At 36.6% G+C, this 14523-nt stretch overlaps 1 protein-coding gene and 1 pseudogene across 1 annotated transcript in view; both read left to right on the top strand.

Moving 5' to 3' along the window:
* Nucleotides 1-14523, top strand: part of Cadps2 (Ca++-dependent secretion activator 2) — a gene marked incomplete at its 5' end in the record, with an annotated part of 523834 nt that overhangs the window by 25716 nt on the left and 483595 nt on the right.
* Nucleotides 10974-13835, top strand: LOC102010800 (annotated as a pseudogene).

The raw sequence follows: 14523 nt of genomic DNA, 5'->3' as shown, positions 1-14523 counted from the left end.
GAGTTAGTAAACTTGATGACTATGTCAAGGGGACATTCCTAGAAATCTGTAGCAATGGCCTGTCTGATGTCCTGAGTACAAACAATCAAGCCTTTGAAAATTTTCTGTGATGTCAGTCTATTTTGAAAAAGAGACGTGCCACATTAGAAAGATCATATGCCATGATAATGTTGATTTCATTCCAGGGATGGAAGAATGTTTCAACATGTGCAAATCAATAGACACGAACACATACACAGTAAAATTAAGGATGAAAAAAATCACATGATCATCTCAATAGATGCAGAAAATACTTTTGTAGAATTCAGTATCCTCTTATGAAGAAAACTCTGAATAAATTAGGTATGTAAATATCTTTCCTCAACATAATAAAGGCTGTATGATTTAACTCCTGGCCAAGAGCATACTGAATGTTTTCATCATACTTAAAGTTTTACCATTAAAAATCAGAAACAAGACCATGGTGTCCATTTTCATGATTCTTCTTTACCATAGTATAGTATTTGAAGTTTTACCCAGACCAGTTAGGCAATAGGGGAAAAAAAAATGGACAGGATCTCAGTTATCCCTGTTTGTAGGAAATATGTTTCTGTACTTAGACACCCTAAAGATCCCACTGAAAGATTCTTAAAGATGATAAACACATTCTTCAAAATAGTAGGATACAGAATCTCCACACACAAAAAATTCAGTAGCTTTTCTGTATAACAATAATGACCTCACTGAAAAAGAACAAAGCAATACTATTCACAATTAAAGACTCAAAAATGCCTAAGAATAAACCTATCTAAGCATGTAAAAGACCTCTACAATTAAAATTACAATACATGAAAGAAATTGAAGACACTAGAAGATGGGAAAAAAATGGTCACACTGTCAAAGGTGATTTACAGACTCAGTGCAGTCCCCATTTAGATACCAATGACATTGTTCCATCTTAACATTCATATTGCAACACAAAAGACTTCAGAATAGCCAAAGCAATACTGAACAAAAACAGCAATGCTGGAGTTAGCACAATACCTGATTTCAGATTATGCTACAGAGCCCTAGTAACAAAAACTGTATTACATTGTCATAAAACAGACATATGGGCCAGTAGAATAGAATTGAGAACCTGCAAACAAACCCATGTTTAGCTAGTTGATTCTTGACAGAGGCACAAAAAAATACGTTGGAGAAAAAATAGTTTCTTAGAGATGCTGCTGTGAAAACTGAATATTCACATATAGAAGATTAAAATTAGACCCTTACCTCTCACTGTGTACAAATACGCACTCAAATTGGATCAAAGATCTTAATGTAAGACCTGAAACTTTGAAACTAGTAGAAGGTGATGTAGGGAAAATACTTAAAGATACTGGCATAGGCAGCAATTTCCTGAGGAAGGAGTCAGGAAACAACTGGAGATACATATTTAAAAGAAGTAAAGTCAGCATTCAGAAGAGATATCTGGGTGCTCATGTTTATTGGGCACTATTCACAGTAGCCAAGATATCACTTCAGCCTAGATGCTCATTGACAGATGAATGGATAAAGAAAATTAATATATAAATACTATTCACCTATAAATAAGAGTGAAATTGTGTCATTTACATGAAAATGGATGGAGCTGTAGGATATCATGGTAAGTGAAATAAGCAAGACACACAAAGACGGGTATTACATGTTTTCTTGCAACATGGAAACAAAAATGAAAACCAAAGCTAAAACAAAAAGATGGCTGGAAAATGAAAGGGAACTGTTAGAGAAGGAAAACAGGCAGAGGGACGGGGAAGACAGGAAGAGAGTAGATAGGAAGGCAGACATGATCAAAGCATCTGATCAAAGCATCATATTTCCATACATCTGTATGTATGGAAATGTCAAAGTGAAGCCCACTGATGTATCCAATTTAAAAAGAAGATGCTTGGTAAGAATGCAGATGAAAAAAAATTTTCCTCTGACTTTTGGCTGAGCAGTTTATAGTAAAAAATAGTTTCCCCTAGATATCTTATAGAATGTGCCAACATTAGCAGTTTAATAAACATGAATCAGATATGTGCTATGAAAACTAGTAGGTGACTAATGTGCTTATTAAGTTAATCACTGGTAGAAAAGCGAATTTCTAGTTTTTCTTGACATAGCTTAGTAAGGAGTTTAGCTTCATTTTCTCTCTTAGCTTCCAAATGAAAACTGTAGATGCAAGGTGAAAGATGTGATTATTTGTTAACTTGCCTGGGACTTTGGAAAGCAGGTTTCATGCCCATGCATCAAAATGCTCAGGTAAACATGAAAAGCCCTTGCAAGATATTTCAGAAGCACTTTTTTTTCCTTTGTAAAGTCTTCAGAAATACAACTTTTGTGTGTAAATCTCCAGACTTCCTTTTTCTACCATCCTTATCCTCTGGGAGTTGCTTGAAGCTGCTGGTTGCTTTCATGTCAGAAACTGTTGGGAGCAAAAGTCAGATCATTGCATTTTTCACACAGGTACAAAGTATTAATACAGTTTATCTACTTGGAAATATTTATTTTAACCTATGGTGGCCTCTGAATAAGTGTGTGAAACAAAAGGTAATGGGAAGAAAAACCTGGGTATTGGAGGCTGTGGCTTCTGTTCTGGCAGTGACTGCCTGAGGGCAGTGTGTGAGGAAAGCATGGTCTTCCAGGAACACTGCTTCCTTGAGTCTTTCTCCCTTCTTCACGCTGGTTACTGGGACTGAGGAAGGACATTGCTTTTTTCAGGGACACTTATAAAACTACAAAACCTTAGCTATAAGCAAAGTGTTGAGCATTCCAATGAGGTCAGCATCAGTGATGGTGAACCTTTTAGAACTTTCAGTGATAACAGCCAGCCAGCTGTGGCACGTGTGCCATAGGTTCACCATCAGTGGTATAGAAGGCTTGTCCTGGCAAATTACTATGTAGTAGCTCTTTATTCTGTTCTCACCAAATACAGCTGCTACCACCTGGGCATGATGTTGTTGGCTTTGTTAGATTGCTTTGAATCCTGTGCAGTAATGAATAATTTACCACCCTTACCATTGTAACCCTTACTACTGCTTTGTGCCTGGCACATGTTTTGCTTGTTGTTTTTCCATACTGTAAAACAAAATTTGCTTGAAGGAGAGAACAGTGTAAGTAAAAAGTAGTTTGGAGCTATCTAGATTTTCTTTACAACTTATTTTCTATCATTTTAAGCTGAAACTAACTTACTTTTGAAAACTCAAATTGAAGCAGTATAAGGATCATATTTTTTCCATAGGGCTATTGTGAATGATTTTTTTTTTTTCAATTTTCTCTGTAGTTTAGGCTAGCCTTGAACTCACTGTGTTGCCCAGGCTGGCTTCAAATTCATAGTGATCCGCCTACCTCAGCCTCCTGAGTGCTGGGATTGTAGGCGGACACCATCACGCCTCTATTGTCAATGATTAAATGAACACATACTCCAAATTAAATAGGTATAGCAAAGATTTAGTATGTTTTAACCATTTTTTATTTAACACACAAGTAGAGTTATAGATGAGCAATAACTATAAGAAAATGGAAAAAAGATACAGAGCTGCACATATAATTGTTCAAAGAAAGTAATAAAAGACCCTTCTGAGCTGAAAGGAGTTTATCACAGGTTGCTTCTGATAGGAGGTGAATGTTGAGTTAGATTATATATGTTGAATTTAGGTCATTGGAGCAATGATTCCTGAACCTTAGTGTGCATTAAAGTCACCTGAAAAATCCTGTGCAGTGCACATACCTGGGCCTGCTTGCTATTAGGCATGTTGGGTCGATAGGGGTGGTTTGAGCGCAGGAACCTGCATTTTAATAAGCATTACAGTTTTGATGATTGTCCACTCTAAGAAATTCTTGGTGGAGGTTTTCTGCCCATCTTGTGTAGCATGGTTGCTACACAAGACTGGCAGACAATGCAGCTGTAGAGGAGGGAAGGGATGGGTGGACCATCTCAGGAAAAGGGCTTTCACATTTTAGCCACATAATCAGCTTTAGTATTGTTGTGTTTTGTTTTTTGGAGCCTCATCTTTGACTGTGCTTAAGCCTATTTCCCACTAGTGTGTTCTTATGAAGATGTAAATAATTAGTCTGCTTCTTTTGTAAAATTATTGGTTCCTTAATTTGGAGAGATTCCAGTATATTCCTCACTTTTATAGCTTGTATCATAATTCCTTTATTTCAGTGTTCTTGTGCTGATTCTGAACATATATTCTTTATTTATATAGTCTGATTTTAAACACCTTTTCTTGGTTTTAGATTGCTGTGTTTGCCCATTGCTACATCTAATTAAACTCAACCTGAAATTTACTTTTGAGATTTACAAACATATCCATCAAGATTCTCAATGTTTATAAAATATTTATGATGATTTTCTTGGTATTTCAGAGATTTATACTTTTTGCTTTAGGCTTCGATGTAGTATACTATCTTACCAGCATATAAAGCGATTTTTCTTACAGTGTTGTTAAATCAGTTTTATGTCTTTTTAATTTTTAGAGTAGAGATAAATAACTTTTGCTTACTAGTTTGATAGTACCTTTATCACTTAATATCTGAACGTCTTCAGTACTTTAATTTTAATATGGCTAAATGGAATTTATAAGATGTAATGCTTTTATTTTTGTATCTTGCATAACAATATGTTACAGAAATTTAACTGAAATTCCTGCAGATAAACAGCTAGAACTGTTTCCTTACTGCTGAATATTTAGAATTGCGCCTGTTTTCTCCTTTGATGTTATTCTAGCAATTGTATTGAATGAAGAATCACATAGTGCTGATGTACAGCTATAATATGACTTTATGCTTTCCTCTCTCTCTCTTCAAATGCTTTCAATGTGTGTGTGACTGTGTATGTGCATGTGTGCACATGCATATGTGTGCATGTGTGTAAAACCTTTCTTCTTGGATGAGATCTTAGATAGATGCTGTAACTTTACCTGCATAATGACAGGGATACTATATCAACTTCTCTTACCTGTAGTTTTCTGCAGTCTCAGTTCGATAATTAATATCCAGTCCTACATCATAGTCAAAGCCCCCTACTGCATTTAATGTTGAAGATTTTCTCCTCTGCTGGTCAGCCTACTCTAGGCTGAAGCCGGTAGTGGGAGAGTGGTGCAGTAGTATTTGATGGCTTAGGCTGTTTTAGTTTTGATCCTTTGTTGCTTCAACTAAAGTTAGTATCAGAAGAGTTCTGTTTTAATATCCTGTTGCATTACACTGGGCCAAAACTAGCAATATTAAAGCCAGTAAACAGTACCTGAATAACCACTGCATGACAGTTATTAGGAAGCTTGACTTCAGTTGAAATTTTCTTTGTCCTGAGAACATGGTAGATACCTAGCTAACTTTGGGTTGATTTGGTTTGTCAGAGGTTACAGTGTCATGGTGGTGAATATGTGTATTTATGCGTAATTTATAAATAATGTATAATTCATATATGTACATGAATAGTAAAGCATGTAATGTCTGTACAAGGGGGTTAATTATCACTAGGGTGACTAAAAAAAGTATGAAGGAGGTAGTGGCATTTGAACTAGGTCTTGAGAAAACATGTAAACAAAGAATGGTTTAGAGGCAGCACATGAGCCGAGACAGGTGTAGGAGAGTGATAGGTTGGGAGGACTTTGTGTAATTTAGTGAGATTTAAAGGGCAGTGTGCATTGTTGAGAGAGGTAGATTAAAATTCGAAAGTCAGATTGTGGATGTCCCTAGGTATTGTGGCATTGAAGTTGGGACTTTATGAAGGTAATAGTTGAGTTCTAACATAGCACATTTCCAGCATATGTAGAGATCTAAGAGCTGGTTTGATTGATCTTTGAAAGTAATATGGAATCCATACTGGTTACACAACCTCCTATCCATTGTGTTCATTTTCCTGTTTCTAACTTATAGCGATAACTCCTCTTTTCCTCATTCTTGGGATTTGTGGTTGAGAATGTCGGATATATTTATTTGGCTTAGATTTTATCCTTGAAAATCAGTGACTGAGAAGCCTTATTTGAAATTTTAAATCTCTCTGAAGCACTTTGACCTTACCTTTATTATGAGTTATGGGATGATGAAAACGAGAAAAATATAACAAGGCTTAGAATAGAATGATTGTTTTTAACCTCTTTTCATTTTGATATTGTTGTTTTTAGCTTTATTCTATATTCTGAACTTTGCTCAGTGTCTTAAGCCTTAAGTGAATCCTCCCCACCTGCCATTCTCTTAAACTTAAATATCTGTCTGACCTTTTAAATCACATCCTGGATTCCCAATCCTTTACCTAATGTGATTTTGGGTAAACTCTTACACACATTATGCCTGAGTTCCTGGCCTCAAACTGTATAACTTAGGGTGCTTTATAAGGAAAATAAAAGAGAGTTTTCTAATTAATTTGTTAATCAATATTTTTTTCTGTGCTTGTATGTGAGTTCCACTCTTCTAAAATGTTTCCTGTGTATTACTGTGAAAATGTGGGTTATACAATGACATTTTAAATCTTTCCAATAATGCTGAGCATGGTTTTGACTATATCTGCATTATTGTAAATGTTCTTTGAGAAGGAATCTCTTAGAAATAAAATGATTCAAAATATGTCCTTTTGATGGTTCATCTATTGGAAATGAGTTTGTTAGTTAATCAGTGTATTAGTTAGGGTTCAGTAGAGGAACAGACAATATATATGTAGGACATTATAGGGTAGGCTTATAGTGGTCACCTGCAGTCAGGAGTGGATCAATGTGAAAAGGAGGTCCAGGAGATCCTGTGTGCTAGAGATCCAAAAGACTCAGTCAAAAGTTGAAGGCCTAAAGCTCATTACAGAGTTGCAGGCAAGGTGTATCAGGAAGCCCAAAGGTCTGAGCTGGAAGGCTAAATAGTCTGAGCTGAAAGGCTGGAGACTGACATCTGAAGGTGAGGAGTTCCTCAGAAAGAACAAAAGTATGACTTCCTTCTTGCATTTTTATTCCAAATAGGCTACAAGCCTGTTGGTTGGTGCCACCCACACCCAGGGATGATCTTCTGTCTTCAATAAATCCATTCTCCAGACACACCCAGAACTTTGCCAAACCAGTCAGCCATACCTTTCTTATTCAAGCTGACACCACTGTTAACTATCACAATAAAGAATCCTTATTTTCAACATTAATTGAAAACTACCATTAATTAATTACCATTAATTTAAAAAATGAAATCTCATGTGAATATGAAATCCTACCCAGTCACACTTGAATTATGTTCCTGCTTCCTTAGTTCACTTACTCTTGCCTTTGTGATACTTAACCTCAATGTGTTCTCAAGCTTTTCCCCCAGCAAGGACTGTTTGAGATTTGGGTTGTATTGGTGCTCGATCCTGTATTCATATTTGTGCCTCGTTGCCTGGAAACTAGATTTCTGCCTTACTTTTCCATGAGCACCTCTCTACTGGGCATCCCATTTCCCCATGAGACTCAGTGTGCTGATTGTGATTTCTTTGCTTGCCTCTTTGTCAGGCCTCTTTGCTTATACAGTGCCTTCCATGCTTGTGCTTGGCAGTTGGTCTTTCCCTGAATCCTGTGTTTCCTTTGAACTCTTGCCTCCTGATGAACCCCTACTTACCTTTTCGTCTTGCAGACTCATCTTCTATTTTAGATCTTCTCTTAGACCCATGGCCTCTTTATCACCTCTTCATTAACACTTGGTTTTTTTTCTTGCTTTTGTATTCTTATCATTGTGGAATTTTGAATTATGCCTTCCCTAGTGTGTCTTGTCATACCACTCAATTTTATGGTGAAATTGTCTTTGTCAAATGTTGCAGTCTGGTTTGGTAACGTCATAACTTCTCAAGGAACTGGACTGCTTGCTAGAGAAATCAAACATATACTGTTCGCTGTGCATGTGAAAATATTATACTATATATCAAAATACCAAAATCCTGTGTCCATTTGTTTCCCTCTCCAAAGAGTATCGCATTTTATCATCCTGATGCAATTTTTCATATGATTTCAAGTCAGAGTACAGCTATACATGGCAGGTCAACAACTGAAGAATGTAAAGGTCTTATATATTTTCATAGTTTAACCAAGGACACATTGGAAAACCAGGGATGAAACAGATTGTAAGTCTTTTCTCCTGTTAATCTTTGATTTGTAGCCCTCTCTAGGAAGAATGTTTTCAAAAATAAAACCTTTAGGGAAATAAGTTTTGGTAGTTTGATATTACCATATTAATGAGTGCAAATTCATTAATGTGGGCTGGCAATTAAGTAAATCTTCTTGATTCTTTATCTACTCATCTCTTACCTGTCACTATAGCTAGATAACATATGACTTCATTATCAGATTTTATTTTCTTTCTGTGGCTGGGAAACCACTCTATATGTCACTGGGTTGGTATAGTTGTTTGCAGACTTAGGTCCTTAAGATACAGCTAAATTCTTTGGATTATGAGAATAAAAAGAAATAGTTTCCAACTATGAGAATGATTACAACCTATATCAGCAAATAAAGTAACAAAAATTGTAATGTTGGTGATCTAGTGCAAAATCTATTTTAAAATGTACACATTTAAAATCAGAGTAATGATCTTGTCACTTGTATTTAATTCCATTAGGACTAATGCTCCTTTTTTTTTCTTTTTTGTTTTTTGTTTTTTGTTTTTCTCTGGTACCGGCAATCGAACTCACGACCTTGTGCCTGCCAGGCAGGCACGGTGCTGCTGAGCTAAATCACCAGCCCTCTAATGCTCCTTTTTGTAAAATAATATATAATTTACAAAACTGATTTTCTATTTAAACCCAGAGAGATATAACTAGTTACGCTTAAATAAATAGTGTCCTATCTATAACATATGTAAAATAAGCTCGGTGAAATGGCATTTCAGTACATATGCACTTGTTTGCAATTTCCTTGGAAGATAAAATTTAAGATGCATGTGTGCATATTTATATAAAATCACAAAAGATACTAGTCACCAGTGCAGATTCATTGAGTGCATGCTAGTGATAGTTTGAATACAGTGACCTGTAAATATTTTCTAAGCTGGCAAGTAACTATTGGTAATTTTTCTATTATGTCAGTCTTACCATTAATGGCAAAAGACACTGCAGAAACTCCATAAACACATGGAAATTAAATATAATCCTCCCAAACAACCAGTGGATCACAGATGAAATTAAAGATGAAATTAAACAATATTTGCAATCCAATGAAAATGCAGATACAACATACTGGAACCTGTGGGATGCAATGAAAGCAGTCCTCAGAGGTAAATTTATAGCGGTCACTTCTCATATCAGGAAAACAGAACAAGCACAAATAAACAACCTAGTGCCACAGCTCAAGCTTCTAGAAAGGAGAAGAGGAAGTCAAGCCCAAAGCCCATACAAGGGAGGAAATTATAGATGAGAGCAGAAATTAACACAATGGATACTAAGAAAGCAATACAAAGAATTAATTTAAGAGTTGGTTCTTAGAAAGAATAAATAAAATTGATAAAACTTCAACCTTATCAAAGAAAGGAAAGATTCAAATTTCTGTAATGAGGAATGAAAAGGGTGAAATCACTACTATGCTGTGGAAATTCAGAAGACCATCAGTACCTACTTTGAAAATCTTTACTCTCATAGGATGGACAACACAGAAAAAATGGACAGATTCCTAGAAATATATGAATTACCAAAGCTGAATCAAGAAGATATAAAAATTCTGAATACCCCAATAACAGTTAATGAAACTGAAAATGTAATTAAAACCTTACCAAGAAAGGAAAGCCCAAGTCCTGATGGATTCACTGCTCAATTCTACAAGAAATTCAGAGATTTAATGCTAATTCTCCTCAAACTCTTTAATGAAATTGAAAGAGAAGCAATCCTCCCTAATTCATTGCTGGAGGCAAATATTACCCTTAAAGCAAAAGCAGAGAAAGACCCAAAGAAAAAAGAGAAGAATCACAGGCCAATCTCCCTAATGAACATAGATGTAAAAAACCTCAAAAATATTAGCAAACAGAATGCAGCAAATCATCAAGAAGATTATACAGCATGACCAAGTGGGATTCATCCCAGGAATGCAGGGATGGTTCAATATATGCAAATCAATAAATGTAATATGCCATATCAACAGAGCCAGAAACAAAATTTGTGTGATCATATCAATAGCTGCAGGAAAAGCTTTTGACAAGTCCAACATTCATGATAAAAACCCTACAGAAAATCAGAATAGATGGTCTTTCCTATAATCTGGTAAAAGCTAGCTGTGACAAACTCACAGCCAACATCATACTAAATGGACAAAACCTGAAAGCTTTTACTCTAAAATCAGGACCAAGACAAGGATATCCACTATCACCACTTCTACCAGTAGAGTTGTGGAAACATTAATCGGAGCAATTATACAAGGAAAAGAAATGAAAGGAATACGAATAGGAAAAAGTTAAATTATCATTATTAGCAGATGACATGATAATCTATATAGACGGTCCCAAAATCTCCACCAGAAGACTTCTAGATTAATAAGCAAATTCAGTAGTGTAGTGGGATACAAAATCAATACTCAAAAATCAATAGCATTCCTATACCAAATAATACACTCACTGAGAGAGAAATTAGGGAATGCACACCCTTCACAGTATCCAAAAGAATGAAACACTTAGGAATCAGTCTAACACAGCAAGTGAAAGTTCTATACATTGAAAATTATAGGATGCATCGTAGATGTTGGGGAGCAGGAAGGCAGGGGCAGTGGCAAGCAGGATCAGGATGAACAGCGGTGGTATCTTCGGTTTGGGTTTAGGCTTCAGCCTTACCCCAATAGTGGTAATTCAGCAATGCAGCTCTTACTTTTTCCTCCAGAGTATGTTATGTTATGTTTCATGACCCATCAAGTGTTGGTGTGGCCCAGCAAGTAACTAACATGGTTTTTATTGACAGAGCTCTGATAGTTGTTCCCTGTGCAGAAGTGATGCAGCCAACATGAACGGTCGTGTAACTCAACTTTCGATGTCATATGTAACATAGCTTTCGATCACTGAAAAAAAAATGTCCTGGGAAAGTGTCCATGCTTGATATCATTTGGTTCATGAGCATTAAGTTTCCAGTACAGGTAAAATCCCAGAGGAGTCCAAAGCCCTCTCTTTATTGGCTCCTACTCCAACTATGACAAGTCTTATGCCTGGTGCAGGATTGCCTCCCATACCAACCCCAATCTCCTTGACTACACTTGGTGTGTCATTGAGCAGTTTTTTGGGGGGGTTGGGGGGCAGCTACACCAGCAGCAGCATTAGATCCCAACATTGCAACACTGGGAGAGATACCACAACCACCACTTATGAGAAATGTAGATCCTTCCAAAATTGATGAAATTAGGAGAACAGTCTATGTTGGATATTTGAATTCCCAGACGACAACAACTGATCAACTACTTGAATTTTTTAAACAGGTTGGAGAAGTGAAGTTTGTGCAGATGGCAGGTGATGAGACTCAGCCAACTCGGTTTGCTTTTGTGGAATTTGCAGACCAAAATTCTGTACCAAGGGCCCTTGCTTTTAGTGGAGTTTACGTTTGGAGACAAGCCACTGAAAATAAATCATTCCCTCAATGCAATAATAAAACTCCCTGAGATAATACCTCAGGCTGCAGCCAAAGAATTAGAAGAAGTAATGAAGCAAGTACGAGAAGCTCAGTCGTTTATCTCAGCAGCCATTGAACCAGAGTCTGGAAAGAGCAATGAAAGAAAAGATGGTCACTCTCATTCCCATACATGCTCAAAGTCCAGGTCTAGCTCAAAATCCCACTCTAGAAGGAAAACATCACAGTCAGAACACAGGAGTAGATCCCATAACAGATCACGTTTGAGACAGAAGGATAGACGTAGATCCAAGAGCCCACATAAAAAATGCTCCAAATCGATGGAGAGATGGAAATCGAGTTGTTCACATTCACAGGACAAGAGAAAAGATACTTGGGAAAAGAATGGAAAAGGAAAGAGTAAAGGAGAAAGATAGAGAAAGGAAAGGGAGGAACAGTGGGAGAGGGAAAAGGAATGGGAAAAAGAAAAGGAACAGGGCAAAAACAAAGACCCGGACAAAGAATGAGAAAAAGACTGGGACAAGGACAAGGACAGAGAGAGCAGGAAAAAGAGCATGAAAAGGAGCGAGACAAAGAGAAGGAAAAGGAACAGGACAAAGAAAAGGAAAGAGCAAAGGACAAATCCAAAAAGACAGATGAAAAAAGAAAGAAGGATAAAAAGTCCAGAACACCACCCAGGAGTTACAGTGCATCAAGAAGAGCGCATAGTTCCAGCAGGGATAGGTGCAGAAGTAGAAGCAGGAGCTCTTCCAGGTCACCAAGAACATCAAAAACCATAAAAAGGAAATCTTCCAGGTCTCCATTCCCTAGGAGCAGAAATAAGGATTAAAAAAAGAGGAAAAAGAAAGGAACCACATCAGTGAAAGAAGAGAAAGAGAGCCTTCAGCTTCCACAAGAAAGAGTTCTAATGATAGAGATAGGAGAATTCTACTGATAGAGATGGGAAGGAGAAATTGGAGAAGAACATTGCTTCAGTTAAGGAGAAGGAGCAGATTTGAATGTGGGCAAAGAAGTAGTTAATAAAGAACCAGATTTGAATGTGGGCAAAGAAGTAGTTGATAAAGAACCAGATTTGAATGTGGGCAAAGAAGTAGTTGATAAAGATACACCAAGGACTGAAGAAAATAAAGTGTGGCAAAATGGAAATTGTCAGCCAAATGAAGAAGACCTCTCTACCAAAACTGAAGCAGTATAAGACCAACTAATGCACCTCTACATTCAACACTGGAATAAAATCCAAAGCATTTAATTTTCTCAACAAGATGTAAAACAGGGAAGAGATCTAGTTGGGCATAAAGATAGGTGCACCAGTTGTCAGCTGATGTTGTGGACATCTTGTTAGAGTAAGGAGATAAAGCGCAGACATTGTGAAAATATGACAGGTTACCCAAACTCTTCATCTTCTAAAATCTGTGCATTTCCGTGGTGGCTGACACACTTGTGATGTGGTTTGTTAGTGTTTGCCAAGAACCATTGCAAATGAACATCAGTCATCCAAATTTGTAGAAGTCCTAGAGACTGGAGATAAGCATTGGTGGCTTTTTAAAAAATGCTAGTTACTGAATTTTGTATTTTTTCACTTTTTAAAAAAAAAATTCATTATATACAATTTGATAATGTGCTTGAAATTGGTGCAAATATATACATACCATTGTAAGTGCAAAGTATGTAAGAAGTTTTAACATTTACTTCATGAGATTTACAGTGATTGTGTTACATTCTCACTATTGTGTTTTCTTTTGCTCAATGTTCAGGACAGTGGTTTTTCTTTAAAATAGTTTTACAGATTAAAATTGCTTAAATAAGTGGATTACAAAACAGCTGATATGCCTGCTACTCTCTCTTTCAAAAGGAAGAGCAACTGTGTTGAATACTAACATTAATGTATTAGTATTCATTGTTTAGAATCATTGGATCTACCCACAAGTATTTTTTTAAACTTTCTTTACATCTCCAACCTTACTATGAGCATTGCAGTGTATTTTGTCAGCTGTAGGTGGCAAATATGCCCTTATAAAAAAGAAACTGGTTTCAAAATGGGGAATGGGAGCACAAGCTGAAGCTTTAGTGCCTTCTACAATGTGGTATATTGTTTTCTAGAATTTCATACGTGCTAGTCATTCTCAATTGATATGGAAGTGTGTAAGTGATGTGTCAGAAGAGCTTCTCAGTTCAAGTATGAAAAGGGAGTCCTCTTTTCAAGACTGACTTCAGAGTTTGAAACAGTGCAGTGTTGGGACCATCAGTTTTATACTGTGACAATTGAAAATAAATATGTTCTTTTCTCTTCAAATCAAAAAAATATTACAGTACTCTGAAAAAAGAGATTAAAGAGGATATCAGAAAATGGAAAGCTATCCCTTGTGCATGGATAGGAAGAACCAACATTGTGAAAATGACTATATTCCCACAATTGTTATACAGATTTAGTTTAGTCTCAATCCAAATAGCATTAGCATACTTCGCAGAAGTAGAGCCAACATTCCTAATATTCATTTGGGACGAGAAGAGACCTAGAATAGCAAAAGCAATCCTGGGCAACAAAGGCAAGGCAGGAGGCAACACAATTTCTGACTGGAAATTATACTACAAAGCTACTGTGATAAAATCAGCATGGTACTGGCCAAAAAAAAAGAAACCTGAGGATCAGTGGAACAGAGTAAAAGATGCAGATACAACTACAAACACACTCAGCCACCTTATCTTTCACAGAGGGGCCAAACATGTTCACTGGAAAACAGATAGCCTATTTAATAAATGGTGCTGGAAAAACCTGCTCTGTACATGCCAAAGGCTAAAACTAGACCCATGTGTACCACCATGTACTAAAATAAAGTCAAAATTGTTCAAAGAGCTAAATATTAAAGCAGAAAAACTCCATGTACTGGAAGAGAAGATGTGTAGAAATCTGAAAGACAGGTATAGGCAGAGTTCATGAGTAGAACCCAATTGCATGGGAAATACTTCAAAGAATCAGCAAC

This window comes from Chinchilla lanigera, unplaced genomic scaffold (assembly GCF_000276665.1).
Source record: "Chinchilla lanigera isolate Chin_1 unplaced genomic scaffold, ChiLan1.0 scaffold00078, whole genome shotgun sequence".
Taxonomy (NCBI): domain Eukaryota; kingdom Metazoa; phylum Chordata; class Mammalia; order Rodentia; family Chinchillidae; genus Chinchilla; species Chinchilla lanigera.
Note: the sequence above shows the minus strand (reverse complement) of the source record. Positions and strands in the feature narration are given on the sequence as shown.